Source organism: Aphelocoma coerulescens, chromosome 5 (genome assembly GCF_041296385.1).
Source record: "Aphelocoma coerulescens isolate FSJ_1873_10779 chromosome 5, UR_Acoe_1.0, whole genome shotgun sequence".
In the NCBI taxonomy this organism is placed as follows: domain Eukaryota; kingdom Metazoa; phylum Chordata; class Aves; order Passeriformes; family Corvidae; genus Aphelocoma; species Aphelocoma coerulescens.
This window is the reverse complement of record NC_091019.1, coordinates 23915969-23929023: the sequence shown is the minus strand read 5'-3', so window position 1 is coordinate 23929023 and position 13055 is coordinate 23915969.

Sequence of the window (13055 nt, the reverse complement as noted above, 5' to 3'; positions counted from 1 at the left end):
CCTCTAGGTGAAACAAACCATTAAGATCGCCATTATTTTCTTTCAGTGTTTATTTGATTTTGAATAAAATACCATTTTATCAAAACAAACAAGCAAACAAATCAGATGCATCCTGATTGGAATTTTACAGCCTATTTTTTAATCAGCATTCTAAGCTTTTTAAAAAAAGAATCTCCCCTTTTGAAAAGTGTATATTTTGAATAATTCAACTCCTAAATAAAAGTATTAATCATACTCTGACTCAGCATCTCCATTTTATGAACTTGACAAAGCTAACTCTGTGATAGCCTAAAAGTCAGTAAACTTTATCTCTTCATGAGTTGATTCCCTACAACTCAGAAGTGTCAGTCATTCCAGAGACTCATTTAATAAACTCTCCATAAATTCACTGTCTTCTTTTAATGTTCACAACATCTGCTGTCAACAAAGAAAAATAAAAGGAAATTAGTTTTGATTTGCAATCTTTTATGATAAGGTATCCACACACATATTGTCACTATTCCAGATAGAATTCAGAAGTATTCCTTTATCAACATTTCTTTGTGCTAAGATCACTTGATTTTTTCTCAAATTTTACTTCTTTTTAAATTTCTTTTTAATGGTAGAGTTGTCTGTGTCGTTTGAAGTGCAGTAACTGAGGCAATTAAGGTAAAAACAAAAGCAATATAAGCAAAAACCCAAAAAGTGAATATAAGAAATAAATGGAGAAAAATTAGTAAGATTCCAAGGTGACAATACTAGCTTGCAAGATAAGCACTGCTTATATCTCTCACAGAGTGATTCCTTGCACCAAAATAAAACCAAGGTGCAATATGGGGAGGTTTTTGTTTGTGTTTTAAGGGGAGCTTTCCTCAAGCAGTTAAGGTTCAGAAAAAGTTTAAAAGTATTCATTTGAAGTTTTACTGTAGTTAAATGATAAACCCGTGGTACATTTTAGCTTCTTGGTGAGTTTGCATGGTAGCTCAATGAATATAATGTTCTTGCTGACGTCCTTTATATGAAACCAATTGCCTGTCCCCAGAATCTAAAGGGTGATTTGCCTATCCCAAAATATACAGCTTGCTGCAGTGTCATGCCCTACTGTTAGTCCGAGGACTAACTACACCCTGATGCTTCTCCAGTCAGGAGAAAATCTTTAAGCTATAATTAGATTGCTGAACAAATGGGAATAGTGACAGGCACATAAAGCCATATAAGGTGAGCCCATTGTTCAAGAAAGGAATTTGAATAATTGGTTTCCAAGATCTTTTGGAAGTTTTACAACCCAAGTTCTATGTCATTTGTCACATAGTTTGGTTTTCTCATAATGTGAACAAAGGTTTTCTATTGTCACTTGGTTATCATGATTTGTCCATTCAGTTATGAAGTATTCAGTGTCATTTATGTCTTTTCAAGTTCATTCTGCATGTCTGTAAATTATAATCCTTTATTAGTGTTGGCAATGAGCTGGAATTTCACTACTGCTCCAAAAATTATATGTCTGCACTTCCAACCTCTTCATATCAGTGCCAAATTTGGAAAATTAATTCTTCTTCTTTACACCAGCTGTGTCAGGAGACAATTTAACAAGTGGAAATGTGGGGAGAAGATAACAGAAAACAGGAAAATGGAGAACTGGGATTGAAATTAATTTGTCAGTCTTAGAAGGGTGCACTTATTATAATGTCTACTGAATGCCAGGAATCATTAAAGATAATTCCAATTAAACATCTTAAACCAAGACAGAAAGCAGACGTATCCACCACTGTTTATTGCCTAAGACTAAATCTAAGAGGAAACTGAAATTCAGGGCCATATTTTCTACTAGATTGAGCAGAATGTGCAGGATATCACGTGGCACCCATGAAAAATTACATCCCTAATGAAAAGATAATAGAAGGCTGCCTCCAAGGGGTCAGAAAGACCAGTTTAAACACTTAGTACTAGATCTGCACACATTATGTAACAGCAAGTCAGATAGTGCTCTTTCTAGGGCAGGTCAAACAGAACTCAAGGATCCTTCCTCCTGACAAACGATAAAATACGCCCTCCCATTTCACTTAATTCTTCCATATGAAGTCAATCAAATCCCCATAACCTCTCAAGAACTCTTTTTCAGTGTTCAACTTTACTGTTGGAAGGCAGAAATGTGGATGATGAGAGGAACATCTTTGTAAGGACAGCATGGTTTGCATGCAAACCTGTGGTTCATATTCAGGCAATGCACAAAGCCAGTTAAATGGGAGAAATTCTCAGTTCTTATCAGACAATATTAAATCCCTACTGATCTGAAGTTATACCACCTTGTTTCTGAACAGTATGAAACCTTAGCTGGAGCTCATGCCTATAACTCTGATTGTCTTTCACTGGCAAGGACACCCTTTGTTATTCTGAGAGCATCGGATAGAGTGCTGCATAAGTTGATTAGACATCAGGCAGAGTAAAAATTAATGTATAAATTGTAGCTTTTACATCTACTTACCCCCCCCCCTTTTTTTTTTACTTCTCTCTGCCCTTACTTTCCACATATTTAGACACTTAATGTATGCCTAATGAACATGTTTAAGATATGCTTGATGAACAAGCTTCCAGGGTGCAGGAATAAATTTTCTTTGTGAGTAGACTTGGATTTTTTTTACCTCCTATTTATACCTTTTCTTCTGACTGTTCACTATGGAAAGTTTCCAACCAAGCTAAAGTGATCTATGATGGTATATTGTATACTGTCCTTATTTATTAGTCTAAGACCATTACCAGTAAAAAATTCATCAGTTTAATAGAAATATTTACCTTTAATCCTGGTTATAATAATTAGATAATCCCACTCCTCATCACTTCCCTGAACTTTTCAAAATGAAGTCTGAACAAGCACGACTGTTTCAGTTAATTTTACCTGAAGAAGATTTGGAGAATAAACATAGGTGTATCACAGGGTAATCCCTGGAGATTGTTAACCTTCATTCCTTTCTGAATTAAAATAATTTTTTTAGACTATATTAAATATTTTAATATTGGCTTGACTGACTCATACTTTCTTCAGTATTTTTATCAATTTTAATGAAAGGGTTACATTTTTAAGTTTGAACACTCAAGGCTAGCCTGATAAATAGCTCTGGAAAGTTTATTTATCAGATACATAACTGAAAATAGAACTAATTTGGAAGAAAATTTTAGCTGAGCGCCTTATAGGGACTAAATGTTTGTGCGGTTGGGTTGGTTTGTTGGGTTTTTTAAGTCTTATCTTTGATGCACTTTCCTTCTAAGAATTTTAAGTAGCCTTGTGTACACAAATGCTTGATTACACATTGCTGCTTCTCATTTACTGCAGATAACCTGCGGATTTGTAACAAAAATTGGGACAGCAGTAAGAGGCCAAATCTCCTCACAAATTAAACACTGGAAAATGTGAGGAAAAAAAATAAAGGTAATTGCCAAAAAAATCAAGACTTGAATAAGAAGCCTGGAGATAGTCCACTCCAAAATCTCAGAGGAGATCCTTGGGCTTTAAAATTTGGAAACATGGTTTTATAATTATTTTATCCCACTGCAGAGGTCAAGTATGGTAAATGAGGGTAAACGGTCAGAGATAGATCCAAACCTCAGAAAAATGGTGGAATCAATTTTTAATATTAATGCATTTTATATGCTTAATAGGCTTTTATAGACTGTAAAAATCATCAGCCCTTTAGACATAGATTTTGCTCAATGAATTTGAAGGAATGAGGTAATGCATGGCATGACAGGATCAGCTTGGGAGCATTACAATCAACATACCAATTTTTTAAAAAGGGTTGAAGTGGATTTAATAATCTAAACAGCCCTGAAATTATAAAATCTTCATGAAATGTAATACAGACTCCAACAAAATTCATCCTCTGCCACTGAGTGCTCCCTTCCCCTCTTCCTCAAGTGATAAAAGAATTTAACCAGAGCATTTTATAGAACCAAAACTGCAGGTTTCCTTGGGTGATACCAGACCAATTTTGAAGACTATTTCTTGTTCAGCGCTGTGACAAAAGACCGTATGACACCATAAGTTCATTTATAAGCTCTTTTGTCTTGTCATTACTCTAGTCATACTGTATTACATACCCCTCTCGTAAGCATGTGCTTCAAAAACCACCCTAATGAGACCAAGTAGAATATGGTATATTATTCAGACAGAAAAAAAATAATTTAAAAAAAAAAAGATCCTCTAGCCCATAGACACTTGTCTTTGGTCTTTGCACTCCTGGGCAAAATAAACTTGGGTGCTTCTGATGAGCTAACAAGATGGAAGTAACACTGTTAATGACCACTGGTGAATGAAATGGGACTCTGATTGTGATCACATGTTCCTACAGCTGGTGTACAAGTTAGGTTGTGCTACTTTCTTTCCTTAACAGAAGGAAAAAGACCATGTTGTCTACAGCTGCTATTTCACTGGGTGTACCAGAAGTTTTGTACATATTTTCCATTTCAATGGTTTGAATACTGATGTTCTTGCACCATTTTAGATCTTCTTTTTGCTGATACATATCTACTCATGTGTCTGCCTCTCATTATTATTTTTGCCTTTGACTGAAGTACTTAATTTTCTATAGCAGCAGTGTTTGCTGTTTCTTTGTCACTTACCTATAGCCTTGACAATTTTATTAGATCTCCATTTCACTGGTGTCTCCACCATTTTTAACAGGTTTCACTCTGCTTTCTGTCTTAGCTAAGAAACAAGCCTTGGGACATGGCATGTTTACCATGTTAAAGGAAGGATTATAGGTTTTCTTATGGCATTGGTTTTCCCAAATGTTTATAAACTCTGTCTAAAGATAAAGCTGTACAGCTCACAGCTACAATCTCAACCTTGCCTTTTACTTCCCTTTCTTTTAGATATTTGTCAAAACTACAATGCTAACTGTTATTAGTTAAAACAATGATCTTGTATGCTTTGCATTTGCTAAAGTTGTCTTAATTCCAAATAGGCTTGATTATAGCAATGTGGAACAAAAATCTACTTCTTTTTACCGTATACCAGCTTTTGAAATGTCCCTTCTGTTCAGGCTTCATAAACACTGCATCTTGACAGAAATCACTTTGGAACATATGGAACTCACATTCCTAAAACATTCTGAGAAAGTGACGGCAGTTCCCCGGGGTTAAATAAACAAGGTTACATCTTGACAATAAGGCATTTTCCCCCACGTGTTTGGGCTCTATAAAAATATGTGAGATCTCATCCAATACCTCTATCCTAACACTAATCACTTAACTTGTTTCCATTTGTAGCTTATGTTTTGTTTTTTCTGTCATCAGTTTCAGTGAACACAATGTCGGAACGTTTAGCATAACCTCATTGAGGGGGAGAATCAGAAAGTCCCTAAAAAAATGGCTTCTGGAAGTCAGAAATCTGTAGAAGGAAAAATATGACTTCCAGAATGCTCTGAGTTTGTAAAATTTTCCTTCCATACATCCCTGGTAATTCTCTTTGCCATTACTGGAAACCTACTGGCTTTGCAGATTACAGTACCTTTGATGACCTTTTGGTCTGATCCGGTCTCCTAAGTTAGTTTGTCATCCTCAAAGCTATCAAAGATCAGGCTAACAGGATCCAGCGTAGGTAGACAAAGGCATTTTGGATAAAAATGCTTTCACATGTTAAACAAGTGTGTTCTTATAGTAGGTGGTGAGCTCTTTAGGACTGGTGTTTAATTGGGCACAAATTGAAAATAATCACCATTGCAAACTTCTTTGGTGTTTTGAGGTGTGTGCTTGTTACAATAATCTTATCATCAAAAAAGAATGAATTTTCAGCTCAAGTGAATATTTCTGAAGTTTCTCACCTGGAAACAGGGAAACAGATATAAAGTTTATCACTAGCCATGTAGAAAAATCTTACTTTCCATTATTGTTTGTTATTTGATAAAGTAGCTTCTCAGCATTTGAGGATCTTAAAATTTATCACCTCCATGAAACTTTGCTATCAATTCTACAGCTCTTACACAAGCCTGTAAATGTTCATTTCTTCTACCACAGATGAGTCATTACTGTGTTTCTGAGTTCAATCTTTCCTCTGTTAAAAATTTAAACCATTCCAGAAGTTTGTTTCGTACTGCATGGAAGCCAGACATAAGTCTGAGAAAAACAAAACACATGTATAATATCTGGTTTTGATGCTTTGTCTTCTGGTTACTTCAACTCATCTTCCCTCTATTTTCTTCTGTTCATTGTGTTTTGATAGTGAAAAACAAAATAACATACATACACTTGCATTTGTTCCCTTTTACTAACATGTTAAAACAATATCTTCATGAATTTCTACTCTGCACACCAGTAGGGCAAAGAGATGTGGTTCTGTGCTCACCAGCAAAAGTTAATGAGACTCATTAGTTAATTCCTTTTTGGTTTAGTTATGGGGATAAGTGCCAATTGACTTCCTCACCTTCAATAACTTTATAGTAGCATGTATGCTCAGAATTAATGTTTTTGGAATTTGTAAACATCTTAATACAAAAGCAAAAAGAATTTCCAGTATAATGTAGGAGGCATTGACCTTTTAATAGTTCCTTTTCATAAAACTAATGTACAGAAGGAATTTTCATTGGTTAAGACAATACTCTGTGAAAGATATTAAAGTTCCAGTGACAAGCCTAATATGAACATCATAATACAAGGTATGTGGCAAGGGAACAAAGAAATAGTCCCTGAAAGTGAAACTTAACTTTCTCAGGAGAAGTATACAATTTTATTACTAATGGTGTCCAAATGGCCCATTTACTTAGATTGCTTTCTCTGTTTACAGAATAGCTAATTCCTTCTTGGTGAGAAGGTCTGTAACATGCTCCCCAGCACAATTAGTATCTATACAGCAGATTATTTCCTTTTTAATCTGCTAATAGATATGCCTCTGTGAATTGGGGTATTTTGGAAGGAGGCATTTTGAGGTTTTCAATCTAGTCTTCTTCTATTGTCTTTTTGAATACTTCCTTTTCTTAAACAAAACTGCTTATTCCATGAATATAGAAGACTCTTCATAGAATTCCTCTGTAACTACATGTTTATAATATTCTTTTCAGTTTGGAAAATGTTAAAGGAAAAAAAAGGTTGTAATTTTCCATGCATCACATGACAATTCAATAAATTCTATACTAATTTAAATTCTTTTGCTTTTAGGAATAAAGAAATGTTTATAAGAGCATTAAAGAACAATCTAATGTTTTAAAAAGGATTAAAGAACTCTGATGTAAAATGCAACCTGCCTTTCAATAGAGAAATAAACGTTATAAAAGTCTCTAGCTTTGTATCCTTTATTGAAAATTATATTCTTGTGGAAAAAATATACCATACAGCAAAGCAATTAACAGAGAGCTTTTGATTGTGAGCATAGAATGTGTTTAGCATGATGCAAGCATTTATTTGTTCTCATTCATTAAGTTCATAGAACCATAGAACTGAGAAGGTTGGAAAGTGGCTCAGTGAGTGCTTCTGCCAACTCCCTCAATATCCTTGGGCAGATCCCATTTGGCCCCATAGGCCTGTGAGTGTCTAAGTCATGTAGCAGGTCTCTAACCCTTTCCTCCTGTTTCATGGGGGCTTTATTCTGCTCCCTGTCTCTTTTTTCCACCTCACAGGCCTGGGTACCCAGAGAAAAGTGGTCTTGTTATTAGAGATTGAAGCCAAGAAGGCATCTGCATTTTCCTCATCCTTTGTCATTATGTTTTCCCCCACACTCAATCAATTATGCAGATTCTCCTTAGCTCTCCTTTAATTGAAGATGAGTTTGTACAAACATTTTTTGTTGTTGTTGACAGCAGTAGCCAGATAAAGTTCTAGTTGGGCTTTGACATTTCTAATTTTCTCCCTGTATAATCTCATGACATCCTTGTAGTCCTTCCAAGTTGTCAGTCCCTTCTTCCAAAGATTGTGCGTCCTCTTTTTTCACTCTGAGTTTGGCAGAAAACTCTCTGTTCAGCTAGGCCAGTCTTCTTCCCTGATGACACATCTTTAGGCACAAGGGGACAGACTGGTCCTGTACCTTTAAAATTTTCTTCTTGAAGAATGTCCAGCCTTCCTGGACTACTTTGCCCTTCAGGACTCCTCCTGACACTGTTTTAAAATAATTAATTATCTAATGGTTATTTCCCTTATTTGATTAATGCTCTACTTTATATGAAAAGCTGTTTCTCACAAACAAAAGTAAATCCTGGCATTCACTGAGTTATTTTAGTTTTGAAAGAGAAATATCTGCAATAAATTACTAGGTCACTGTTTAAAAAATTGTATAACAGCAAAAGTTAAGAAAGGAATTCTAAAACTTAGTATTTTCATCTCTATCCTTTATCAGTGATTTTTTTTTCCTCAGAGTCATTTCACACCCTATCATAGACATCCCAGAAACACATCACCTCTAGTTTTATCTAGCTCCTGAAAGTGACTAAACTTCCTTTTAGCTTTTTCTAAAGAATGAAGTTTTGACCACTGAAGACAGAGATTAATTTGCTGATCTTGAATCTCATGCTGTTTAGAAAACCCTACATTATAAATACTAAACATGAGTAATATTCTCTTACAGGATGAGAAAAAGTTGCTAGCATTTGCCTTCCTTTCTCTGGCAAACACAGGAGGAAAAAAAAGCTTTGATTTTGCTCATATATTTCTTAGCTGTTTACAATCTCATACCTCGTTTAGGTTTTTGTCCAAAGCTGAAGCAACTGAAGTCATAAAGGAAAATGTAGCTTCATGCTAGCAAGAGGTGCCATATATTTCTGTTCAGACAATGAATACCTTTGGGACGTTAGAAAGCCTTTCTTCACTAAGTAATTAAGATGTGTAACAGGTCACTAAGAATATTTATTTTAGTAACTACTTACAAAATAAATGTGTAATTTCAGCTTCTCTTCTTTGTATGTATGAGCAGAAAAATAAAGGAATCTGTATCTCATTTTTTGTTTAAAATAGTTACCAAACAGTACTCTTTAGGATATTACAGAGTAACAAGGGTGATTATTTGGTTCTTATCAAAGGCATTTTATCCCTTAAAAAGCATCCTTCAAGAAGTGATCACTCACTTTCTTAGGAAAGACTGCTGTTACTAAATGAAATTCTATACTAAACTATTTGTTTATGCCTTTGTATAAGATGCTTTTTGTTAATTCCCTTTGGAGCTAAGAGAACATAGTGTTAATTTGCAAGATGTAAGATAAATTATTCAAAAGTTCAAATACACAAAAATACAACATTATGCATACAGATTAAGTTTCTTAGTATTAATATTGTTGCTTACCCCCAGTCATTCATCTCTTGTGAGGTGCTATGATAAAAAGCAAAGAAAAAGTATGTTTTCCTTGCAGACACACAGAACACATCCATGTTGTTAAGGAACATGCTTAAGATGAGAAAGCTGATGCTATTAAAGTTCAAGTTATTCTGTGGAATAACAGCCACTGACGAAAAAATGTCAAAGTTTCAACTATCACTCTTCATCTCCTTCCTAGCTAAATGTAATCAGACTGTTGTGAGCATTCTTGTCCCGAAAGTTAATTCATATTAACTCTTGTGTCTATCTTGCATGCCCAGTGCCATCTGCACTGACTCTTTCAACTTCTGCTATCTTGCAGTTAAGGAAAGTCACTCATACAAGCAATATGTCTCTGAGAAATGAAGTCTGAAAGGTACAGATTTTCAAAGAAACTAAAAGAGGGGGGAGGAAGGTGAGGGGGAAAAAAGCAGATTAGGAACTTCCTTTACTCTTCCTATTTTTCCAGTGCAACTTCTACACACCAGCAAAATATCAGAATTTGTACACCATTTTGGTATTTATGAATTGTTCTTATAATTAGAGAAGAATGGCAGTCCTTACTGAGACAAATAAGATGCAATTGAGCCTAATTAGATTAACAGAATTAAACAGATTGAGATAGAGAAGAAAGGCCTTTTACTCTTTATAGGCAAAACAATGTTGGAGTTAGGGTCTGTCTTCATTACTTTGGGCTTAGAATACAGGGATATGGGGTTATTTTGCAGTTAAGAAATGAATTAGATAGAAAGACTTATTTGTTGTTTGTGGTGGATTATTCTGCAGGTAGGCTAGTTTAATATGTTCCAAAAATATCTGAAACATATGGTGATAGCTCAATCAAAGCATCATAGAATGATAGAATATGCTGAGTTGGAAGAGAATCATTAAGTTCAATTCCTGGCCCTACACAGGACACCCCAAAAATCACACCATTTGCTTGAAAGCATTGTCCAAATGCTTCATGTATTCAAACAGGCTTGGTGCTGTGCCCACTTCTCTGGGAGCCTGTTCCTGTGTTCAACCACTTTCTGGATGAAAAACTTTCTCCTGATATCTAACCTAAGCAAGCTTTGGTCTAATAAAGCCATAATAGTAATATTTTTCTATAAATAATTTTAATCTGAGAACATAAACTTGACTTCTCATTTTCCTCTTTAAAATTAGTTTAGGAGGAAATAAGATAAGAACTTGATTTTTTTTTTAAATATACATTATGAAGAGCAAGTTAGACATACTTAAATCAGATGTGTTCCCCGGTAACCTAATGAAATTTAACCTCTAGCATTTCTAGCAACCCCACGATCATTAGCAGTTATATTTCTGAATTAAAAAATACTAGTTGACAATTATTTCAAGTGACTGGGATGAAAGGAAATGTACCTGGATTGCTAAAGATCTGAGAAATTCCAGTCTAACTATTTTAGTTTAACTTCCTGGAAGGAAAGAGAAAATAATCAATTTGTAGCAGTACTCAGGAAACAAACTATTGTCATCATATATTTGGCCAAAATATACTGAGTCAATAGCAACTTTTACCATACACACATGCAATTGCTGTAGGTGAGAGTAAGGATAACCTGGAGTACTAAGAGGCTTTGGTATTGCCTCAACACAATGTTCTTATGAGCAAACTAAGCACCTACAACTTAGAAAATACTAGTACGAGGGAGTTTTCCCAACAGGAGCTCTGTTATCATCAAGCAATTATCAGTGGATCTTTGTCTGACTGAAAGGAGATAGAAAGTTGATTTCTACTGGAACTATTTTGAGTCTGATGGTACCCATTCACCATCTAAGCCTTAGGATGAACATAGTATAATCCCTTTTATGATATAATGAGGTAAACAGACAAGGAAGTCAGCCACGCTGGATGTGGCTTGGGGCCTGTGGGAGCTCTGTACCTGCTGTGGCTACTATAATCCTTCTCCACCTGCCATGGCAGGGGAATAAAACATACCACCTCATCTGCTGAGGAGACAAGGCTGTTGCATGCTTTCTAAGAGTTCACAGGTAGGCTAAGAGCTGGGGAGCTTGACTTTTATTGAGGGATTGGAGCAAATCCTCCAGAAGATACTTTTTTAGGAGGGAAGAGACAGGTTAGAATGACAAGGGATGGAGATAACTGGGAGGACTGAGAACATGACTAGTAGCAGTAGTAGAAGGTGCATTGGCAAGGAAGTACAAGGAGCTGTGACAGAAAATGAGGGGTGGTGTAATCAAAACAGAAAAGGACAGTTTAAGAAAAAAAAAAAAATAAAACCCCAACAACTTCCAGAAGGAAGAACAGGGGTATTAACTTTGTAAATTACACTAAGCAGGCAAAACTGCAAACACTCAGCAGGACAGAATTAATGCACAGTGCAGTCTTGATAAACTGAAGAAAGGGTCTGGAAAAATTAAATATGAAAGCACTGTGTGTGAATAAGAAAAATTAATAACTTAAGCACAAGTGATCTAGAGGAGGGCCATGATGATGATCAGGGGGTTGGGGTCTATAGAGCCTGGGTTATATAGGGAATAGCAGGCTCCAGGGAAACCTTACAGCAGCCTCCCAGTGCTTCAAAGGGGATTACAGAAAAGATGGAGAGGCTCATTATCAGGGAGTATAGTGAAAGGGCAAGTGAAAACAGATTTAAACTCAAAGAGGGTAGGTTTAGCATAGATATTAAGAAGATATTAATTTGGTGAGACACAGGAACAGGTTGCCCAGAAAAGTTGTGGATGCCCCATCCCTGGAAGTGTTCAAGGCCAGGTTGGATAGGGTTTTGAGTAATTTATCTAGTGAAAGGAGCTAGATGATGTTTTCTTTTGCTTTCTAAGCATTCTATGATTCTAATACAGAACTACAAGACATAGCAGTTCTGAATTTATAATTAACTTTATTTATTATTCATGTGATATAAATATTCTGCTTCATTAAAAGTAGTATGTTCATTTTAACCACAAAATATCTATGCATTTACAGGCCCATCTCCATTTTCGACCTGAAAAAACATCAGATATGGTTAGTTTAGAAAAAAAAGAAGATTGTAGAAAGACAGGAGTCCTCAAATACATGAAATGTTGCCATAAAAAAGAAGGAAATTAAGTTGTTGAATGTTCACTGAGTGTAGAACAAGGAAGGATGTATTTAAACTGCAGCATCATTCTGTTAAATGTGAGTAAGACATTTTTTATTATGAAAGCAAACAAGAATCAGAGTTGACTGTTAAAAGGATCAGTAATATTCTATATGGAGATTTTCAGCTATGGATTAAACTGGCATCTTCCAGAAATGTTTTTGTTATCCGTTTTAGGATTTTGCCTTGACAGTGACCTCTGAAAACCCCTTTCAGACCTCCAGCCTTTGATTTGATAATGATGTCTCTAAAAGAACTTCATACATTGAACCTTATAAAGAAGCAGTTGCTTATGAAATGATTGGCTTGGCTGAGCAGCATGTATACAGTGTTTTCTGTGGATTCTACCACTGTGAGGTTAGTTTTCAAAGTAGTCTGTTCTACATAACCAAGTCTTCCCTCACAAGCATTTTCTATTGTTTGGCCTATGGGGGCTGTAACATAAAATTAGCTTTTACAATTTTTTTTCTGTCTAATTGGACTGCAATAACATTCCCTCAAGAAACAGAGAAGATGAACAAACTGCACATGAAATGTTCTTCTACAGTCAAAACTGATCTAGATTGTCTTATTTTCAATTACCAATACACAGTTTATTAGTTACACCCAGATTTTCATCACCTTAAGGTTTATTTTTTTTCTTTAGTCAGTATTTGGAACAGATTTTTTTTCCTGCTGATCTTTTG